This window comes from Macaca thibetana, chromosome 3 (genome assembly GCF_024542745.1).
Source record: "Macaca thibetana thibetana isolate TM-01 chromosome 3, ASM2454274v1, whole genome shotgun sequence".
In the NCBI taxonomy this organism is placed as follows: Eukaryota; Metazoa; Chordata; class Mammalia; order Primates; family Cercopithecidae; genus Macaca; species Macaca thibetana.
Genome location: NC_065580.1, coordinates 112429105 through 112452426, shown reverse-complemented (window position 1 = coordinate 112452426; position 23322 = coordinate 112429105). Strand labels below are relative to the sequence as shown.

At 40.7% G+C, this 23322-nt stretch overlaps 1 protein-coding gene across 3 annotated transcripts in view; it reads left to right on the top strand.

Moving 5' to 3' along the window:
- GLI3 (GLI family zinc finger 3) overlaps window positions 1–23322 on the top strand; it is a 279496-nt gene that overhangs the window by 69165 nt on the left and 187009 nt on the right. The window contains exon 1 of one of the 3 annotated variants that reach the window (XM_050785512.1): window positions 19007–19923. The exons of the other annotated variants lie outside the window; for them this stretch is intronic. The gene's annotated coding sequence lies outside the window, so the exon portion shown is untranslated. Of the gene's footprint in view, window positions 1–19006; window positions 19924–23322 lie in introns of those variants that run through there. 3 annotated transcript variants of the gene reach the window in all.

Sequence of the window (23322 nt, the reverse complement as noted above, 5' to 3'; positions counted from 1 at the left end):
ACGGGCGGATCACAAGGTCAGGAGATCGAGACCATCCTGGCTAACACGGTGAAACCCCGTCTTTACTAAAAAATACAAAAAACTAGCCTGGCGAGGTGGCGGGCGCCTGTAGTCCCAGCTACTCGGGAGGCTGAGGCAGGAGAATAGAGTAAACCCGGGAGGTGGAGCTTGCAGTGAGCTGAGATCTGGCCACTGCACTCCAGCCTGGGCGACCGAGCTAGACTCCATCTCAAAAAAAAAAAAAAAAAAAAAAAAAAAAAAAAAAAAAAGCTAAGGTGAGATGCAAGACAGTGAACTGATAATACAGTTCCTAGAGCTGTATAGAGTTAGAAGAGCGGGAAAGTGGTGTGAGTGGGAAATGGAGGACATTGCACAATTGTTATAGAACCCCGTAATTTAACATAGAATGATTAATAAATGTGTGCTGAGTCAATCGGATTGTTGCTGCAGGGAGAAGCCACAAGTGTATCCTCACAGGTTATATTTTGCCTGAGGAATTAGAGTTAAACTGGGCATGAGCTCACAGAATGTCTAATACCCTCTTCCCACCCCTACAGGGGATTTAGGGCAGAAAAAAATAATTCTCAAGCAAATACTTGATTGTGGCAGTTGTGGTGAGAGTGCTGGCATCTCTTTTGTTTACCATTAACTTGTATTTTAAAAAGATCAGGTGCTTTCTTAAGAAGTCAGTAAGTTCTCTGTAAGAACTGTAATATTTAAGTTTGAAACAGCCCTGAAAAAAACACATTTATTTTTACATACATAAATATATATTTATATAAATATATATTTGTATATATAGTATAAATTTATAAATATACAAAATAGATATCTATTATATATAAATTTGTAAATATATATAAAATAGATATATATTTTATAATATATTTTATATATATATTTTATAATATATTTTATTTTATTTTATAATATATTCTATTTTATAATATATTTTATATATATATTTTATATAAATATGTAAATTTATATAAATATATATATAATAGATACATATATATACACACACTCTTTTTTTTTTTTTGAAACACAGTCTCGCTTTGTCGCCCAGGCTGGTGTGCAGTGGTGTAATCTCAGCTCACTGCAACCTCTGCCTCCTGGGCTCAAGTGATTCTCGTGCCTCAGCCTCCTGAGTAGCTGGAATTACAGGCACGTCCCAGCATGCCCAGCTAATTTTTTTGTATTTTTTGTAGAGACAGGTTTTCACCATGTTGGCCAGGCTAGTCTTGAACTCCTGACCTCAAGTGATCTGCCTGCCTTGGCCTCCCAAAGTACTGTGATTACAGGCATGAGCCACTGTGCCTGGCCTAATTTTTTTTTTAATTTTAGAGAAATATTGGAAAATACAGTAAATATAAGATTAAAAACACACCAGTAATTGACGTCTCACAGATAACCATCACTGCTAACACTTTGGTATTTGCTTTCTGTTCTTTACTCTTTCCTCTTATCTTATCTTCTCTTTTTTGTGCTTTGTGGACATTATTAATCTTCTATTGTTGGCCATTTAGGACTTTTACTAGCTGTATTATAAATATTGTTTCAGTGAACATCCTTTTAGGGAAGTCTTTGCCTAGTACCTGAATTTCTCCTTCGGGTATGTACCCAGCAAGGGGAGGATTGGGTCAACCAGTATATACATTTAAGATTTGTCACCCATATCATCAAATTGGTGTATGTATATGTGAGTATTCAACATGCACCAATGCTACCCTGCTAATAAAAGTGCATGTTCCTTTACTAAACCTTTACCAGCACTTTTTCGTTTGATACCAAGACAAAAAATAGCATCATGTTTCAATTTTATTTTTTTATAACACAATGAAATAAAATGAATTTTCATTTTCTTATTGCACATTTAAATTTCTTCTTCAGTGAGTTGGCTGTTCATGCACAGTTTGAGGTGGTTTTTTTGTGACAGAGTAACATTTTGTTATATATTGCAAATGTTTGAATGTATATTAGACTGTCTAAAATAAACAGCTGTAAGTTTCATATTTTAGAAAAACAATGGTGCCTGTGAATGGGTGCACAGAGACAAATCTGAAGCAGACATTGAAGGGCTGTCTGGAAGTTTTTTGAATTGACACTTTCCATTTTATACCAAAGAGAATATGCATGTAGAAAAGGACACATATCATAAATGGACAGTTAGATGATTTCTCACAAACCAAACATTTGTGAAGCTAGAATCAGACTCAAGAAACAGATCCATTCAGCACCCTCTAGCCCCTCTTGATCTCTGACACCTAACAGTATGTATTTTATTATTTTTTTTATTTTTAATTTTTTTTGAGACAGGATTTCACTTCATTGCCCAGACTGGAGTGAAGTAGTGCAATCACAGCTCACTGCAGTCTCAACCTCCCAGGCTCAGGTGTTCCTCCTGCCTTAGCCTCCTGAGTAGCTGGGACCACTAGTGCGTGCCACCGTGCATGGCAATTTTTAAAATTTTCTTATTTTTTTAAATTATACTTTATGTTCTAGAGTACATGTGCACAACGTGTGGAGTTATTACATATGTATACATGTGCCATGTTGGTGTGCTGTACCCGTTAACTTGTCATTTACATTAGGTATATCTCCTAATGCTGTCCCTCCCCCCTCTCCCCACCCCACAATAGGCCGCGGTGTGTGATATTCCCCTTCCTGTGTCCAAGTGATCTCATTGTTCAATTCCCACCTATGAGTGAGAACATGCAGTGTTTGGTTTTCTGTTCTTGTGATAGTTTGCTGAGAATGATGGTTTCCAGCTGCATTCATGTCCCTACAAAGGACACGAACTCATCTTTTTTTATGGCTGCATAGTATTCCATGGTGTATATGTGCCACATTTTCTTAATCCAGTCTGTTTAAAGCTTTTTTTTAGAGATGGGTTCTTGCTGTTTTGCCCAGGCTGATCTCGAATTCCTGGCCTCAAGTGATCCTCCCACCTCGGCTTCCCAAGGTGCAGGGATTGTAAGCATGAGCCAAAGTGCTCAGTCTGTTTTCGAACTTTATAAATGTGTTTTCTTTTTGTATCTGGCTTCTTCTATTTGGTCTTCATTGTGTTTACCAGATTCATCTACATTATATGTAGTTGTAAATGTTCATCCCTCTTGGCGTATAGTATTCCTTTGTGTGGCTATATCACAATTTATGAATCTGTCCTACTGCTAATGGACATTTGGTAGCTTCACATTTTTGGTTACAAAGAGTGATCCTGTGAATATTCTGCTACATGTTTTTTGGTGCCCCGGTGTTGGGAGTAGAACTGATACTTGCACAAACTTTCTTGCGCCCACATCTTTCTTCTCTCCTCTCCCCTGACAGCTCTTGAGCAAAGTAAAGAACAGCACAGACTTGCAATGCACAGTGTTTTTGTCTTTCTTTGACGTTACTTTCAGGAAGGATGAGAGTAATGAAGTTTTCTTAACAAGGTACTGAGTTCTGATTTAAATTGTAGATAATGACTGTTGGCTTCAGACCAGGCTATCATTTCTAAATGAAGAATTATGTCTTATGTCTTGTTATTTTCTTCTTTATCAGTTTGTCTTGATTCACTCTAGTAAGTTAAAGGCTTTTGAATTGTCTTAAAAGGAAGGAGTTTATTAACTTGTTGGTCTTATAAGCAACCTTCCTAGGTTTACTAGCGTAATGAAAAACAATCTTTGGGGTAAGAAATTGGATTCAGGCCATGTGCATGCATGAGTTGAGTTTGAGAGATGTACCAAATCTGGATCCTGCTGCTGTGTGATCTTTTGGTAGAATTAAATAAAAGACATTAAAAATTTTTATAGCTGCTTTTTACCAGCTTTATGTCTGATTTTTTCTCTCTCTCTAAATTCTTTGGCTGACATGAGTTTTGAAGTTCTGCCATATCCACTTATCAGCCTGTGGCAAATGCAGTCCTTACCAGCATCAAGATGAAAGGCTGATAGTTAAGAGAAAAAACAAAAACATGTGCTGCATAAAAATGCCCTACCTTTTTAAGAAATTGCCAGAGTTACGTTTATTTCGCTCTCTGTCTCTTTCTGTTTGTATGTATACAGAAAAAGCTAAACTGTTAAATTTTCATTCTTCAGTCTTTCAAGTGTGTGTATACTTATTTAAAATTTATCAATAATTCCCAAACAAACTGACAATTTAATAACTCAAGGAGGGCCAGATATTTGCTGGTGCTTTTCCAATTTTATGGGTATCTCTGTAAACTATGAATCATCTTGTACTTCTCTCATATTCATGGACTAAATATTAATCTTCACAGCAACTCCCTTGAGCGTGGAACAGATGGAAAATCGATGCTGGAAGAGAGGAATTCTGTAGTATGGTAGTTTGTGTCCATTTTTCTTGCCCTTTATCTCTTTGTTTATTTTCATTCCCATTGCTTACTGTCCTTAACATTTTGTCTTCCATTAAAGGACACCAGCCTTAAGTTGACAAATAGCAATATCATGTTCTTAGGTGATAACCTGACAAACGCTAACAGAGGCATAAAGAATCAGAACCAGGCCAGGCATGGTGGCTCATGTCTGCAATCCCAGCACTTTAGGAGACTGAGGTGGGCGGATCACCTGAAGTCAGGAGTTCGAGACCAGCCTGGCCAACTTGGTGAAATCCCGTCTCTACTAAAAATTACAAAAATTAGTCGGGTGTGGTGGTGGTGACAACCTGTAATCCCAGCTGCTTGGGAGGCTGAGGCAGATTTGTTTGAACCTGGGAGGTGGAGGTTGCAGTGAGCCGAGATCGTGCCATTGCACTCCAGCCTGGATGACAAGCCTGAAACTATATCTCAAAAAAATAAAAAAATAAAAAATTAGCTGGGCATGGTGGCATGTACATGTAATCCCAGCTACTTGGAAAGCTGAGGTGGGAGAATTGCTTGGGAGGCAGAGGGTGCAGTGAGTCGAGATTGTGCCACTGCCCTCCAGCCTGGGAGACAGAGCGAGACCCTGTCTCAAAAAAAAATAAAAAAAAATAAAAAAAATCAGAGCCACACGGGCAGAATGCTGCCATAAGAGACTTCCCTCTGCCCCCTTCTCCCCTGTTTGTTGTCCCTCCAAGCCCCCAGCTGGAGCTATGCTTTTACTTTTGGCATCTTGTTTCTTGGGGCCCCATTGCCAAGGCCCACAGGGATGCTCCAGTGTTACTCCCTCTGGGACCTGATCCTGATCAGAACGATGCCTGTTGTTTCGGCCACCCTTGCAAGACAGCAAGAACAGCAACAGCAGCAAACTTACACTGTTGCTTCCAGACACTCCCTGGAAGTCCCACCACATTCATTCAATTATTTATTCATCTGTAGAATTCTTCAGTAGTGCCTCTGGTGTGCACATAAGAGATAACACAGTACCGAATTCCAGCCCCTGCCCTCAAGGATCTTCTTTTCTAGTGGTGGAGACATACAAGTGAATAGCTAATTACCAAACAAGGTAAGAAATGCTCTGGTAGACATTGGGTGGAAAGTTGAGCAGGCTTAGAAGGTGGGACCAAAGGGACTGAGAATGGTTCTTCGTGCTCAGAGCCTCTATTCAGGCTGGGCAGTTTGGAGTTGGTCTTGCATACACCTGGGCTTCATGCAAGGTTTGTGAGCCTGGAAGTGGCATGTGCTTCTAGAAGGTTTTTAGGAAGGGGAGCATACAAAACACCGTAACTTTTAACTTTGCTTCCGTTTTCACTACTCTATGACGAGTTGGCTTTTGTACTCTTGACATTAAGATTTAATATATGCGATTTTTGGATTTGCCAAGCATCTGTTTCCTAATGTTTTGGATTTTCATCTATGGTTTTATGGTTTTAACTTTGTTTGCAAGACTTAGATTCTACATTTTTGATTGAATTATTTAGAATATTAGTATACTCAGTGACTTTACAAAATTGACTTGCCCACTTTTAAGAGACATTTTAGATGTGTCTTTCTGTGGTCAGCTCAGGAAGGTACAAAAGAAGTTCAAGACTTGACATCACTAGCAGCTAGTTACTGAAAAGGCCTAAACCCAGAACAAGTAGGGAATGAGACCCCCAAATGCACCAGCAGTCTATTCGATTTAGTGGCGTGATAAATTGTATGGTACAGTTGTGTCTTCACGACCCAATCAGTGAAATTAAACTAATTTGTTACTTCTTTTCTAATGTTTAAGTGTTCATGTGGAAAACGTTTCCATATTTAGGCTTCAGGAATGTGTATTTCTAAGGGGATATTTTAAAAGTATCCTCCCAGACCCATGACAATCCTGATGTTTTTGCATATTGTTTGAACTCTTGAAACCTTCATGTAGAAAGATAGTTCACATTGGATAGGTAAGTATTATACCAGAACTTTTGCTGGTTTCTATGGTTTCTATAGTAGGGATGCAGGGACACTGTCATGCAGATTTGTAACAGATCTGTTTTAACCCACCAGAGAGCGCACCCTACTCAATAGTGATTTTTTTTTTTCACACAGTTTCAGTCTGTTGCCCAGGCTCACGGCAACCTCCACGCCTGGCAATTTTTGTATTTTTAGTAAATATGAGGTTTCACCATGTTGGCCAGACTGGTCTTGAACTCTTGACCTCAAGTGATCTACCTGCCTTGGCATCCCAAAGTGCTGGAATTACAGGCATGTGCCACTGCTTCTGGCCTGTGAATAGGGATTTAAAAGCCTCATTTACTTTATGATCATTTCATTATTGCTTTCCCTTGCAATGTTAAGACTGATCCTAGAATGAAAGATTTCATTACAAAAAAAAAAAAAAAAAACCCCTTTTTAGATTTTTTAAACATTTATTTATTTATTTATTTGGGACGGAGTCTCCCTCTATCGCCCAGGCTGGAGTGCAGTGGCGTGATCTCAGCTCACTGCAAGCTCCACCTCCTGAGTTCACGCCATTCTCCTGCCTCAGCTTCGCGAGTAGCTGGGACCACAGCCACATGCCACCATGCCCGGCTGATTTTTTGTATTTTTAGTAGAGACAGGGTTTCACTATGTTAGCCAGGATGGTCTCGATCTCCTGACCTCGTGATCTGCCTGCCTCGGCCTCTCAAAGTGCTGGGCTTACAGGCGTGAGCCACCGCACCCGGCGATTTTTTTTATTTTTATTTTCATTTTTTTAGACAAGGTCTCTCAGGCTACAGTGCCGTGGCACGGTCTTGGCTTACTACAACCTCTGCCTCTTAGCCTCAAGGATCCTCCTACTCCAGCCTCCCAAGGAGCTGGGACTACAAGCCTGCACCACCACGCCCAGCTAATTTTTGCGTGTCGTGTAGAGACAGGGTTTTACCATGTTGCCTAGTTGGTCTTGAATTCCTCGGCTCAAGCAATCCTGCCACCCCAGCCTCCCAAAGTGCTGGGATTATAGGTGTGAGCCACCGTGCCTGGTCTTTAAATTCTTTAAATATATTTAAACACAGGAATATACAACTACATTAAAACTCCCGCTTTCGAAACTTGTCTGTATATTGCAGGGGTATGGACAGGATGTGTCCTAGTGATTATTTTTCTACTTAGCCATTAAATTAGAACCTGTATTTTTGCATGCATTTTGGTTTTTTTCTAACAATGAATTTCAGTTCTATCCAGATAGACCCATTACAAAAGGAAAAAAAATTACACAGACTCGGAAAGTAATATTTTAAAGCCATTCAAATTTCAAAGATTGAAAGACAAGTAAACAAAAGATTATTACTTGAACAGAGTGGCTGGAAGACTGAAGCATCAGCACAGTAAGGAAGCCATTAAATTGGCCAAAGAACAATCCTTAGAAACATTGTGGAAAACTTTAGGGGTCAAGTGCAAGCCACAAAAGGTCAAAAAGAGAAAACTGGGGTCATGAGGTCTATGATGTGCTCAGTGGTTGTGACGTGTAAAAAATGGAGATGGTGCATGGCCAGGTGCGGTGGCTCACACCTGTAATCCCAGCGCTTTGGGAAGCTGAGGCTGGTGGATCACCTGTGGCCAGGAGTTCAAGACCAGCCTGGCCAACATGGTAAAACCTTGTCCCTACTAAAAATACAAAAAATTAGTCAGGCGTGGTGGTAGGCACCTGTAATTCCAGCTACTTGGGAGGCTGAGGCAGGAGAATTGGTTGAACCCAGGAGGTGGAGGTTGCAGTGAGCCGAGATTGCACCATTGTACTCCAGTCTGGGCAACAAGAGTAAAACTCCGTCTCAAAAAAAAAAAAAAAAAAACTAGAGATGGTGCATTAGATAGAGGCAGTGTTGAGTTCAACGAGGACTCAGAGTGAAAAGGTAGAGACAACTGCAGTTGGGGAAAAGGCAAATCAGAGAGAGGCAGCTACAGAGCAGAGGCATGTTGGTGATGGAGACGAGCATTCTTTGGCAGTGTCTGGAGGGGTGCGACAAGCAGAGGTGAGATATAAGAGTACTGTTTAATGTGGGGAAAAGAAAGGCAGGTGTATAGAGATAGATAGAAACTCTTGGTTTGAGTCTGAGTAATTTATGAGGCCCTTGGCAAGGAAGACTGTGACCTGAATATTACAGAAGGAGGTCAGTATTGCAAAAGATCAGTGTTTGGATGGAAGATATCTAGTTTGTGAATATAGTTGTTATTTGACAGGAAAACACAAGGTTGCCGCGTAGATTTGAAGATATGTTGAAAATACAAAAAAAAAAAAAGTGTTTACTCCTTCTTCCCCTGGACCACTCCTCCCCAGGAGGAGTTCCTTTCCATAGGAAGGGAAACAAAAATGAATTTCCTTTAGGCAAGAGAGCTTTGTAAGGTCGAGCTACTTGAGAGCCAAGGAGAAGCTGCTGCTTTGTGACAGAGCAGGGGTTGAAGTTTTAGTGGTTGCTAGTATTCTGCTGAATGAGCTCTGAGATGCATTCATTTTATAGGAGGGGCTGTTTCATTTTCTAGCTGGACCATACTAAGATTTTTATTTTTGTCTACAGATTGTAGAGTAGATGAGAGGAACTTAGTAGAATTGACAGAATTGCCAGGCATAGTAACACAGCCTTGATTATGTCTTTTGGTTGCCGTTTTCCTCAACTCTTCTTGGGAACTGTCGTAGAACTGGCCCAGACGATGTGATTAGGATGGAAGAGTTCTTCTTTGAATGACTTGGCAGCAGTGCAGTATGAAATCTATTATTATTTCTCTTCAAGCTTTTTTGCCAAAAAAAGTACATTTCCATTTGTGTCATCAAGATGTGAATTAAAGAATAAAGGAAAGTGCAGGAAAAATTACATGTGTTCTCAACTTAAACCGAAGGTGCAATATTTTAGAGTATCAGAGTAGTCACTGAGTTCAGTTGGATCTATCCCTGAGGGGTTGGGTTGAGATCGCAGCCTCTTTGAAATTTTGAGTTAGAGACTTTCCAAACCAATTCTTGTTCAAACCTCCTCTACAAAGGTAAGCTTGGTCTATCCCCCCACAGTCAAAACCTGAAGAAGAAGCCTTTCCTCTCCATGGCCTTTACCTGATGTTTACATTACTGCTTACCCTGTGCTAATCCTGTAGCTTCTGTGTCCCTTTTCAGGTAGTTTCTCATCTAGAAAAATCAGTCATGTGGGCCTTGAGGGCAGCAGCCATTCTGTTTTTACTCCTCTTAGAAGATCAGGGTTCTGCCGGGCGCGGTGGCTCACGCCTGTAATCCCAGCACTTTGGGAGGCCGAGACGGGCGGATCACGAGGTCAGGAGATGGAGACCATCCTGGCTAACACGGTGAAACCCCGTCTCTACTAAAAAATACAAAAAAAAAAAAACTAGCCGGGCGAGGTGGCGGACGCCTGTAGTCCCAGCTACTCGGGAGGCTGAGGCAGGAGAATGGCGTGAACCCGGGAGGCGGAGCTTGCAGTGAGCCGAGATCGCGCCACTGCACTCCAGCCTGGGTGACAGAGCCAGACTCCGTCTCAAAAAAAAAAAAAAAAAAAAAAAAAAGAAGATCAGGGTTCATGCTGGGACACACGGAGCCCTTGATGTGGATGAGTCTGTATGAATTGAATGTGAAGAACCAACCTGGGCTGGTTTGTATTGTTTGTGTTGACTCGGCCTGCTCTAAACTCTGTTACCCAATTTTTGACACAAGAAGTGGAAACACTGCCTCGGAATCCTGACTGCATTTGATCCTGACTGCATTTGTTTCTGCCTCTAGCAAGGAGTTTCCCAATTATGTGGGAAGAGGAAGTCTCAAAACTTTATTCTTGGATGTGCCTCTTTCATCCCTATTAACAAATGTATGTGCCACACTAGGTCTTATAATTGTCAGGTTCAGAATCATAGGGGACTGATTTGATCCCTGACTTACTAACTTTGTGACTTTGGAGAAGTTAATTTTTCTAAGCCTATTTCCGTCATCTGTAGGATGATATTGCTGTCTGCCTCATAGTTATTTTAAGATTTCAAAGCATTCATATTAAATACTGTGCAGATGATAGTTGCCTTATTTTTGAATATTTTTCCTAGGCGTGTTTCATAGTTTTACTAATGGGTGTTCTTATCATATCCTGAGACAAGGTAGGTCAGAGGACAACACACCTTTTCTGCAAAAGACCAGCGAGTAACTATGTTCAGATTTTAACAGGCGATTTAGTTTCTATCACTACTCAGCTCTGCTGTTGTGGCTCCAAAACAGCTGTAGACAATATGAAAATGAATGAGCCTGGCTGTGTTGCAACAAAACATTATTTACGGACCTTGAAATTTAAATTTCCTATCATTTTTGCCTGTTGTGAAATATCATTCTTCTTTTAATTATTTTTCATCCATTAAAAAATTTGAGATCTATTTTGAACTCATAGACTGTACAAAAGCAATCAGGGGATACAGGTTGTCAACAATCACCCTAAAATAATTTGCTTGATTTTTCTTAGTAAATATTGTTTATGGAGAAACAAAATGTATTCCTCGGGAAAATTTCAAGTGTCTCAAGTCACTGCAGAAAACCGGGTCGAAGGGATAGATGTTTTCAACAGAAATTTGAAGAACTAAGCATACTTGTCTGGTAAATGTTGATCTTGGGCTTGACCAGAGATACGTCGAAGAAGTGGGTAAAAGAGATGACCAGTTTTAATTACAGATTATTAACTTGGATCTTTTTTTCTGGTTGTGAAGCAGCAGTTACTCCCTCCTAAGCTGTCTATCCTGATGCCTGGTGGAGGCGTCTACTGGTCTGTTGCCTTAGAGGTTACGGAGCTCTCTTCTGCACCATCCTTTTTCCTAGGACGTCTATGAGAAGTTGGCTGAAGTCGATAGGAGATGTTCCATTTTATATAAGGGGAAACAGCAGCCTAAAGAAATTCTGTGATTTGCCTAACATCAGACATTTCTAGCAGTATAGGTTGGGCATCCCTGATCTGAAAATCTGGAATCCCAAATGCTCCCAAATCTGACACTTTGGGAGCACCAATGTGATGCCACGAGTAGAAAACTCTGCACCTGATCTCATGTGAGGGGCTGCTATCAAAACTTTGCTTCATACACAAAATTATTGGAAATATTCTATGCCATTACCCTTAGGCTATGGATATGAGGTATATATGAGACACAAATGAATTTTGTGTTCAGACTTGGGTCCCATCCCCAAGATAATCTCATTATGTATATGCAAAATATTCCAAAATCTGACAAAATTTGAAATCCAAAAGACTTCTGGTCTCAAGCATTTTGAATAAGGGATATTCTGTTTGGACACCCAAGGCCTGGAAACCCAATGCCTGGCCCAGGGCTTGTTTATCTTACCACCCTGTTTTGCGTTATCGCACAGATTATCAGATTAGTGATAGTACCTAGCATTCGTAAATGCCACAATTTATAAAGCTCTCTTTCATATGCTATTATGTTTAACCCTCAGAATACCCTATGAAGTAAGAAGGGCATGTTTTACTATCTGCCTTTTCTAGAGGAGGCAGCTGACAACCCGATATATTTTAATGTACCCTGGGTCACATACCGATTAAGTGGTAGGAGCAAGTCTGGGAGCTAGGTTTTCTAACTCCTTTATTACACTGTGCTGCCTTATTATACTACATGGCAGTTGATGCCATTAATACCCAAACATTAAAAAATAAATTGAAAAAGAAATAACATCCTGCCATGGTTCCAGCCCTTGGCAGTGATTTTTAAGTGGAGGTTTGTGTTATGAGAATTTTTGCTTTCAAAATGCTGCATGCACCTCCTGTAAAAGGTTGAATGAAATGATTTTATTTTTGGTAAGTGGCCCATGCACGCTTATTATTTATTTATTTAGGTCTTTTTTGCTCCAGCTCCTTTGGCTAAATGAAGCACTGCTGTATTTTTATTGCATACCCCATCATTAAAAGAAATTGAAAAGACGCTTGTTAGTTTTAATATTGCATGGGTGGAAATATATCTGGCACATTTAGAAACAGTTACAATTCCTAATAGCGCATTTTAAGAAGTAGTCTGGTTTTGTTCTTGATTGAAAATTAAATTTGCTAAAATTCGATCTTTAGTTGGGGAGGGAAATGTCTCTATGATTCTTTTTTTTTTTTTTTTTTTTTTTTTTTTTTTTTTGAAAGTCTCGCTTTGCTATAATTCACGATATTCTCCTCATCTTTATTTTTTGGTAGAGACGCGGGGTTTCACCGTGTTAGCCAGGATGGTCTCGTCTCGTGATGTTGCCTCCCAAATGATTCTGACTTATGATTCTGACTTTATTGACTCATTCAGCATTCCTTTCCAGCCAGTGGGAAGGGATTATACTCTTGGGCAGCATGAAGGGCCTTTCATTTGTTGGTAAATAATCCAAGCAAAGCTGCTTCCAAGTGCAAGTTTTTTTTCCTTTTTCTGTAAACCATATGCTTCTTTAACTTTTGGACATATGCCCTTTCAATAAACTATGTGAGGCTCTAACTGTTGGAGCTATTGTTAAGTTAAGCACAAGCCAAATACTCAGGCTGCTTCTTGCATCTAAGCCTTCATCCCAGTCCCCCTGAAGACAGTGTTTTATATATATATGTATTTTTTTCTTTTTCTTTTTCTTTTCAAAATAGCTATTCAGAACCTGGAAACCCTATAGAAAGGGGGAGGTGTGGGGAGAAATAGTGTGACAGGAAGATAATTTAGCCATAGCATGAGAGGTGTCATTTATACTGCAAGATACTAAATGTGCCCAAGACCTGAGCTTGACAATAACAACAATAGCAACAATGGAAGTAGAATAAGAAATTCAAAGAAGTTTCTGAACCATATTTCATTCATGACTCTGGCTTAAAGTTTACAATTAAGTTCATTTGATTAAGTCTGTAGTATTCTTCCTGATGGCCTTTAGAGGAAGAGGCAGAATAATTTTAATAATGAAAATAGTCTTTGGCCAGGTGTGGTGGCTCACCTCATGCCTGTAATCCCACACTTTGGAATTCCGAGGCAGATGGATCACTTGAGGTCAGGAGTTCAAGACCAGCCTGGCTAACATTGTGAAACCCTGTCTCTACTAACAATACAAAAATTAGCCAGGTGTAGTGCTTGGCTCTCTCTCTCACGCTACTCAGGAGGCTGAGGCAGGAGAATGGCTTGAACCCGGGAGGCGGAGGTTGTAGTGGGCCAAGATTGCACCACTGCCCTCCAACCTAGGCAACAAGAGCGAAACTCTGTCTCAAAAAACAAGAAAATAGTCTTCACATATACAGATAGAACAATGGCAAGCAAATGAATGCTCTCAAAGACTCCTCACAGAAGACACATTTTAGGGGTTAATAGTAATTTATAATACACAAGAAAGTCATGCCAAGCTGGGCACTTACCTGAAGGTTGACTTTAAGCCGGTCACTTAACTTTTGTTAAACCTCAGGACTTTTGTTTTTATTTTTATTTATTTATTTGCATTTTTTTCTTTCTTTTTATTATACTTTAAGTTCTAGGGTACATGTGCACAACGTGCAGGTTTGTTACATATGTATACATGTGCCACGTTGGTGTGCTGCACCCATTAACTCGTCATTTACCTTAGGTATATCTCCTAATGCTATCCCTCCTCCCACCCCTCCCCACAATAGGCCCTGGTGTGTGATGTTCCCCTTCCTGTGTCCAAGTGATCTCATTGTTCAATTCCCACCTGTGAGTGAGAACATGCGAACCTCAGGACTTTGAGCTGAATAACTGGTTGATGATACTGTATACTGGACAGGACTGTGAAGACTCAGTGGGATTAATGCATACGGAGCACATCGCTCTGGCCTGGCACTTAGTTAGTGCTCAATAAATGTGAGGTGCAGAGTACAGTCTAGTGTTGTTAACGCATTTCCCATTTATGCCTTTCCAGAGTGGGCTGGTAAAAACTGAGTTAACAAGTTTTTACGGAGGGACCTTAGGGTATTTTTGGCATTTTGGGGAGGTGTTTGCATATGCATAGGAGATAATTAAATGATCACATAATTTCACGTAGGCTAATTATCAAAATCTCTTAAAGTCTTATACCAGCAGGAGGTGTTATTAATATGTGCACACCTAGCCTGCTGTGTCTGGCTATATTCTATTGTTTCAAGAGGTGGGATAAATAGTTGAAAGCAAGGCTTCAACAGATAAACTTGTGGGATAATTTTTCAATTTGTGTGTAATTCTTTAGATAATTATAGTAAAGGTAATACATAGAATTAAAAATAAAAACCAAACATCAGCTTTTTCTGTACTCTAACATGATTGAGAAATATGTTAAAAATCTATACATTTTTATGCTAATTGGTGCATTTCCTTGACATTTTTCTTTTTATTTAGAAATTTTGTATAGAAATTATATATTTCTCTTCCTCCTACCTTCCTTTCCTCCAAAAATTTGAATTCTTAAACAATTTAGAGACATGGCAGCCTAGTGGCTAAGTGAGTGAACTCCTGGGGCTGTGGTGTGAGGAAGGAGAGCAGCTAGGGTCATGTCTGTGGCCATGAAGGTGTGCTTTGTGAGAGGTGATGTTTTGTGGCCTTTCCCTCCTCCCTCATAGGCAGTACCTGAGCCATTATCTGAGATTTTGTAAAGGTGCAGACTTTTGTGGCTAGCTCACTAGAAGCAGGCTGCTTAGATATAATTGTGAAGAATCAAAAGGTGGTATTTACATTTGGGTTTCTCAAATGCACATTTCATAGCTGAGGTCAGTGGGCCATAGCTAGAGGGGGTTTCTGTTGCAGAAACCTGACCCAGGCAGCACCTGGCCTTTGCCCGGGGGGCTGATTGAGTGTAGGTGAGCCCTGCTGTCTGTCCCTCATGGGGGTCATGTGGCCTCTAACTCCTTTTGGTACAATAATGGTATTATCGTGATATTTAAATGCACTCTCCAAGAGTGCTTGATTCCTGCAAGGGCATAAGCATGGTCTCTAAAATGTTATTAAAAATATAATACCACCATATGCTCAGGCTTTCTTATTCCGTGATCTTCTAAAAACAAAAACATGCAACATAAACACACCAGATGTAACCCATTAAGTTTGTGTTCACTTCTGCAGTTTGGAAAAATGTTAGAAAGGTTAGGAAATAGGACTTTGATGGTGATGGGAGGAGGGTGTGGACCTGTGAACCAGCATCTGAAAGCACTGCCAGAGGAAGAAGCCGCTGCACACAGAGGTTTATTCCTTCGTGCCTTTAAAGGAAAACCAAGCTGTAAGTCCTCTGGCCACACAGGGGCTGGGCTAGATCTCCAGAGTGATAGGATCATTCCCATCGGAGGATGCAGCCAGGCGGCAGCAAACTGGACCCTCTGGCCTTCGGAACAGGCCTGTCATTGTTTCTGCTTAACTGTTGGCCGTGGATCTCGTTATGGAATCTTAACTGCTCAGGTCTGTATGTGCAAAGTAAGAAAGAGAGACTCTTCATTCTTTGCTTGTCAAAGACTAAAACTGAATTCTCAAAGAAATCTTGAATACCTAAATGTTCGCGAGATTGTGACTCAGAGAGAGATGGGCATAAATGTGCTACTAAGCAGAAGGCAGAATTTTTGACCCTCCTGGGAATTTATTGTACTGCCTTTGATGCCACTAATTAACTCACTCTGTGTAAGCAGCGACTAGCAACTAATAGCAGACTAATAGAAGAAGCTCCATGATGTTGTTTTAGAATTCTTAATTCAAGAAAGAGTCTTGGCAAGCGCTTGGAAAATAAGGTAGATCTCCTCCTCCCTTTTAAAGGCGAGCCTGCTGGGGCCCTCAAGGGTACTGTTTTGTTTATATTTTCCTGTTCCCAAGTGCATGCTGGATTTGGCAGGTGCTTTCTGTAGGGAGCTTTGAAAGATGGTTAGTACCCATGGGTTTGTGCTTGCACTTAAGTGCCTGTTCAGGGCAGTGTTCAGCCAGGTCACAGCGATCTTCGCTGACCGTGTCATCAATGTCCAGAAGCATCCTCCCAGGGGTAGAGATGGGGCTGCAGACCTCTTTATTTGTGAGGGTTCAGAGGCACAGGAAAATGTATGGAAACCCTATGGGCTACAGGGCATGCTTGCTGAAGCTTCAGACAAGCTGATAATGTTATCTGCTCATCATTGTCATTATCTTAAAAAAAAAAAATACAGGAGGCAGCTTGCTCTTCATGCCATCAGAGCTTTCTACTGCAGTGAGGGGAACAGCCATTTCAGGTTTTGCATTTTCGTTTATCTGAATTCTCATCTTGCTCTCTCTGCCCACTCCCTTCTATCCCAGGGACCTCTTTTGAAGTTGAATGGAGCTCTGTAAACTGAGCAGTTGGGGAGTGAGGTGAAAATTTTACCTTGGTTTGAGCTCTAACCTGCTGTTCTTTGGAGCAAATGGTTTCCAGTGGAAGCCATTGGGATATTGGTCAGTCTAGACTATGTTTTATTCTTTGGCAAAAAGAACAGTAGAAATATTAAAACAAGCTACTCTATGGCTCTGATGGAGGGCATTTTCTTTTTCTTTTCTTTCTTTTCTTTTCTTTTTTTTTTTTTTTGAGATGGAGTTTTGCTCTTGTTGTCCAGGCTGGAGTGCAATGGCGTGATCTTGGCTCACGGCAACCTTCGCCTCCTGGCTTCAAGCGATTCTTCTGCCTCAGCCTCCCAAGTAGCTGGGATTACAGGCATGCGCCACCACGCCCAGCTAATTTTGTAGTTTTAGTAGAGATGGGGTTTCTCCATGTTGGTCAGGCTGGTCTTGAACTCCAGACTTCAGGTGATCTGCCCGCCTCGGCCTCGCAAAGTGCTGGGATCACAGGCGTGATCCACTGCACTCAGCCTGATGGAGAGCATTTTCTACGTTCTCTCCTTTCACCCTGGGACCTCCTGGTTGGTGAAAGTAGGAAGAGAGAGCAATCCCATCATCTTTGAGGGAAGGTTGTCACTTGAATTTCCCCAAGGCTTCAAATTCTGCTGCAGCCCTCTCATGTTGCAGGCCTGGCAGTGCACTTTAAAGGTTGCAAACAAAGCTGAGTGCTTTCTCCTGATCTATCTGGGCCCCTCCCTCTGTCATCTGTCATTGTCAATGGGAGATGTATGTGCAGCAGCACAAGCGCAAAGTCTGACCCCGAGGGTATTGGAAATGTTCTTAGAGTAGGCATTATTTGCTCACGCCCTTTGGAAGCCAAGCTCTAGACATTGTAGGAAGCAGCCCCTGGCTTGGCAGAACTGCAGTCTAGATGGAAAGAGGAAATATTCTGCTTTTAAAAACTACAGGAACTTTATTCCCACTTCCTAGCATAATTCTACAGTGCTTTGGAATATACTTAGCTTCTTCTGTTTTTCATTTCTGATCTCTCTTTGGTCAGTCTTGGGGAGAATTCTGAAACAGGGAGGCGAGGGCTTGGATTCCGTTGGTTTTTATTCAAAGAGCATCAACATGTAAATAACTAAAGAAATAAAAGCTGATAAGATGTAACAAATGAATTATAGGAAAACAAATGAAATAATGCTCCTTGCAAACACAGCGAAGCAATTTCCCGGGAGGAAAGGAGGGACGATGCTCTGTGTCTTGTTCAGGACATGAGGGCGGGGCCCCAGGCTTCTGGAGACACATTAAAAATGCCTGGAACACACAAAGCCCCTGGCCGAGTCCTGGAGTGCGGTGGAGAGGGTGTGCAGCGCTCAGTGGGGCCTGCGTGTGTCTTTGCACGTGGAAGTGGGAGGATTGCACCTGTGCAGGTCCTCCGTGCGGGTCCGGTGTCTCCCCATAGATTTGTCATTTGGGTTTCTCTCGATGTTTTCCAGGAGTGGATTTATGTTACCCAAAACTTAATGGGAGAGTGTCTCAGTTGTGAAATTTTCTGTGCATAGCAATGTCATTACTTTTTTTTTTTTTTCCTTTTTACTGGTGGTGGTGGATGTTGGGGCACATATCCAGGTATCATTCCAAAAACCTACCCAGGAATAGAGCTCTTGTCGTGTTAACAAGGGACAGGAATGTGTGGATTCAGTAAAGCATATGGGAATTTTCTTTGCATCACTTGCTCACCTGGGACATGACGACCAGTTTCTGATCTGGAAACTGGACCTCATACCTTGTCCTACTGCCATCACTGGGTTGCTGTGAGGATCACATGAGACGATGTAAATAATGATGAGAAGGGTTATTTCTTTTCTTAAGGATGGGGAAGATGTTTGCTTGTGAGGGGTCCAGATTAGTCAACAACATATTTATGGAGCCTTAGTCCTGTATTTTAATTCATTTGAACATGACTTTATTATATCATTCAATATAGAAGTAACAAGGTTTCACAAACTCAGACCTTAAATATGGAAATAGTATTTGCTTGTTAGAATCCCATTCGGCTAGAAATCTGAGTATCCTCCAGTCTTTTTTTTTCCCCCCTTAACATTTTGTTGCCTCCTCCCTGCCCGCCCCATCCGCCCTTCATTTTGGCTCGCTGCAACCTGAGTGCCACTTTTCTGGGAAAGCCTGATATTCTGACTTCAGTTTTGTAATTTAATGATGGAGAGTTTCCTTAGTAAACCAAATTTAGAGTCCTAGAATGCTTATCTTATATCCAGACCTTGAACATAAAAGGCATTTTATACCCGCAATTGTTCATTTAATGAGCAATTGCAGAGTGCAGGCCGGTTAAGGGATTGAGCTATATGCACTATTATTGCAAGAAGTATTCCGAAATACCAGAAATAGGACGTAAGCTCTGATCAGGGAGACTGCGAGCACAATTACCTTCTTTTCAAATCCTTCTGTGACACTGCGGGAGGAAAAAGGACTTTGAAACTTGAAAGGAAAGAGCTTGCTTTCAACCTCAAAAGCTAGGAGGAAAGGGCTCTGAAATTTGCTCAGAATTCCCAATTCACCATTAGCCTGTTTCTTCCTTTAGCCTCAAGGCATTCTCCGCTTTTTGAAAAGATGTTAAGAAATTCAGTCACAATAGAGAGCCTAGTTTTGAACATGTTTCACTCGGTCCATTGAGGTCTAGGCTCCAGCCTTTGTGTGGGGTGAATTGAGCTGAGCGGCTAGCTGGTTGGAGAGAGGTGAATGAGGAGTCGCTGTGCACTCGCAAATTCTGGCAAAGAAAAAAGCTCACCCCTTCCTTTATTTTACAATATGCATTCCTGTACAATCCTGCTAGTGGCAATATGTGGAGCGGAGCCTGTTCTTAAGTCAATACAGAGTACTTGGTTTATAGCAACTCTTGTTAAGTTTGTCTTGTAATTGAAGCTGCTGTTGACCTTGCTTGGGGACCATTTGTAAAACCGTTTATTTAGCATAAACTGAAATAATAAACCCTCCTTCTCTCGGGCTGATTGTGATAGGGTGACATTAGTTTGATTTAATGATTAGCCGCCTGACCCTTCTGCTGGAGAGAGAGGCTTGAATAGGGAGAGTTCACTCGGAAGCACTCAGAAAGAATACTAATGAGCTTGTTAAATTTAGCATGGCTCCAACCACTTTTAATTCCTCTAATGGGAGCAGCACTGCCTGGGAGAGGGAGAGGGAGAGGGAGGCAGAGAGACACCGAGAATGTTCCTAGAGGGTCTGCGCAGCTAGAGAGAGCTCACCAAGAGAAGTTGGCACAAAGTAGCTAGCCAGAGCCTGGGGACTGTGTTGTAAGTATTGTCTGTTCTCTTATACTCCCCGTCTTCTAGGTCTTGGGACAAGAGAGGAGTAGTGGTATTAAAATGGGTTTTAAGGGAAAAAATCAATCCTAAGGGGGAAAAGGGGGTGAACAGGTATACTGTGAGCTCCTAATCAGCTAATTTTGTTAGGTGACAGGAGGTGTCCTTAGTTAGTGATGCCCGGCAGAGTTTTGTTTTTATCTGGAAGGAATCGCCTGAAACTTTTCTCTCAAGTCATGGGCAGAAAAAAACAAAACAAAACAAAACAAAAAAACCCAAACCTGTTTCTTCGGTTACCATGAGAAATCGGATAGGTGTTTGCAAGCGCACACAAGTGCATGTTCGAGTCCTGCTTCATGCAGCAACGTGATTACTTTCTCCAGACCTTTATTGCAATCATCCTAAGCATTGTTTGCAAGGACCCCACTTTTCTTTTTTTTTTCTCAGTTTCTAGCACTAAGAGTATCTTGATGTCAGTTGCTTTTGGATGAGTTTGGAAATTCTGGGACAGTTTCTAAAACGTGCTGCTTTGGGCAGCTCTCTGGGGGCAGGGATTTGTTAACTTCCACTTGAGGATGGATATGCAAAAAGGAGGAGGTACAAAGTGGGACTATGATGACAGTATTTAAAGTCATTTTTTTCCTGAAAGATTTTAGTGAATTGCATGTTTCAGTTTGACCCCCGAGCTTGCAGCTGTTAAACATAGAGAAGCGGGAACAGTTGCCTTGTGTTTGGCTGTTAAAGTCCATTGGCAGATGCTCTTGGAGCAGTGGGCTGTTTGCTTACATTTTTGCAGCAGACTTCTGCCTGTTGCCATGGTGGACAGTGTGTTTCTGTCAATAATTTGGCCTGGCGTAGCCTGTCTGCACTGACTCTCAAACTTTATTGAACAACTCGGCTCAACTGAACAAGATTAGACAGCTTTCGTCTTTTGGCTTGCTGAAGTGGTTGCTAAATTTATAAGAGCAGGCAGGAATATTGCTTGGAAAGTGTCCCTTTCCCTGTGTACAGAGTTCTTTCAAGCCTCGTAACTGTTTGTATTGTGGAGTGTGTGTACTGTCAGGTTTTCATATGAATGCCCGTCACAAGCAACTTGGTACAGGAGGTAAACTTCATGAAGTATTTGTCTGCTGGAGTTTTCCTTTTGGGGCGGAGATGTGTGGTTGGGTAAAGTTAGGATTGCACTGACTATTGTAAAAGTAAGTTTCCTGATGGAAGTTTTCACATTAAAAAAAAAAAAAAAATCTTGCCTGTATTTAACTTTACTAAGGGAATAGTAATTTTAATTTAATTTTTTCTGTGTTAAAAATGTGCACTTCGCTAACTTCTTGTTATAACTTTAATATTTACTTTTGTTGGGTGAACTCTCATTAAGAAAATCATTGAGCTAAAAGGTAGCCTCATTTCCACTCACCCTCCCCACTCAGCTGCCCCATTACCCTCTCTGAGCTTATTCTCTCAAGAGGTTGGGGGAATGGTGGGAGGACTCTCTGGTCAGGCCATAACCCGTTCATTATTCAGTTATTTGTGAGGTTGGATTCAAATACTCATCATAAACACGTAGTTTGTAAGACAGAGTTTATTATAGGGATGCCGTTTTAAGAGAAGAAAAGTTAATTTCTTCCAGGACGATTAAGTCAAGGAAATCCTGTTTTAAACCTGGAACAGGTTAGCCAAGCTTGGTTATTCATCTTTCCCAGAGAATGCTAATTATGTGTCACAGCCCCCTGAGGAAGGGTTTTCTAGCCTCCAAATGAAGGTCCCTTTCTACAGAATTTGCACTTCGGTGCTGGAAGTTCATTTCAGATTTAAAGTTTGAAATAAAGGCTTTATACAGAGCACAAATTAGTGGAAAATATGACTTGGTCCATTTGTAGGTTATAGGAATATTTATAAAACTGATGTAAGTTTTAGTGTTTTGACACCCTTTTGCTTTTACATAACTGCAGCATTTTTATATAAACTGTGGGTTTTCTGCTAATGAAGTACAAGGGTGGCCTACTGCCTAAAAGTGTTAGTTAGAAGGGAAAGTAAAAATGTATTTTATCTTTTGTAGTTTGTTTTAAAATTACCAGGAGCGTGGTGTGAATTGCTTTCATAGAGATCAATGTGAACATGTGGGATTACAGGATATTTTTGTTTTTGTTTCTGTTTTTACTTGATAGATTAAATGTATAATTTACCCCTTAATTATAAGGTTTGGGATGAGGATCTGCACAAAACAATATTAAAATAATATTTCACAATTACCTTTAGTAGTTAGCAAATTCTCTGTAAAGACCAAAACATACCTCATTGTCTATTCTGTTTTGTAAGTCATTTGCTAAGGTAAGGAATATATTGCTTAGTTTTCAAGTCCTACACACAGGCAGAAAAACTAAACTTGCTACTGGCTTTAGGTAGTTCAAGTCCTGAGTCAACATAAATAGTATTTGTTATTTTCAGTTTGTATTTTTATGCAAGTCTGTGTTTACAGTTCTACTTTCTTCTGACTTTGAGCAGGGTTATGAAACTGCTAAAGCATTATTCTTCTGTTTATCGGGGGAGCCCTTAGTTAATCATATCTGCTTTATGGATTATTTTGAAGATAAATTTGTATATGGGAATAAGATGTGTTCAAGATCTGTTTATCTAAAATGCACAACAATGGTTTTATTTATACCCAGATACAGTTTTTTTTGTTGTTTTGTTTTTGTTTTTTTTAGATAGGAATAGGAAACAGTTTTTACATTTGATGTCTAAGCGGTACCTGGACAGCAGCTTTCTTTCCATCAGCGCTTGTCTGCCAGAGCACAGTGTGTTGATTAAATGTGGAACTTGTTTGGGATCATGTAGTTTAGAGTTCACGTATGATTCAAAGAGATGAATTGGTCCACTTGTTGTGGGTTCACATAGTCGGTGTGATTTAATTTTATGCATGGGTTCTTTGATCCGCTATTATAGAAAGGTCATCCAGTCACATTTGCAGAGAATCATAGTGGAGAGATGGAAAGTTCTTACTGATCAAAAGGAACTGAAGTATTAGGCAACTGGAATACCAACTGTATATGGAATTTCTTCAAGCTGTTTCTTACATCTTTGAAGAAATGTATGGACCCACCAGAACATGGACACATATCAACATCCCCCATACCTTCCTTCCTCACCCTCAGAGCCATCTCACATCTGGACTTTCAGTCTCATTCTGTTTTCCAGTTAGGTCTCAGCTTTGTTGTATGGACAGAAGCAAGAAGTATCTCACTAGAGGCTCTGTAGGTTTTCATGATTGGCACCTTTATCCCTTGTCACCAATGAGTTTTCTGTTCCATTTTTGGCTCTGTCAAATCTCTTGCTGGGCTACAAATCTGACTTAAAACAACAAAACCACATAAACTTTTGGATAACTTCCTA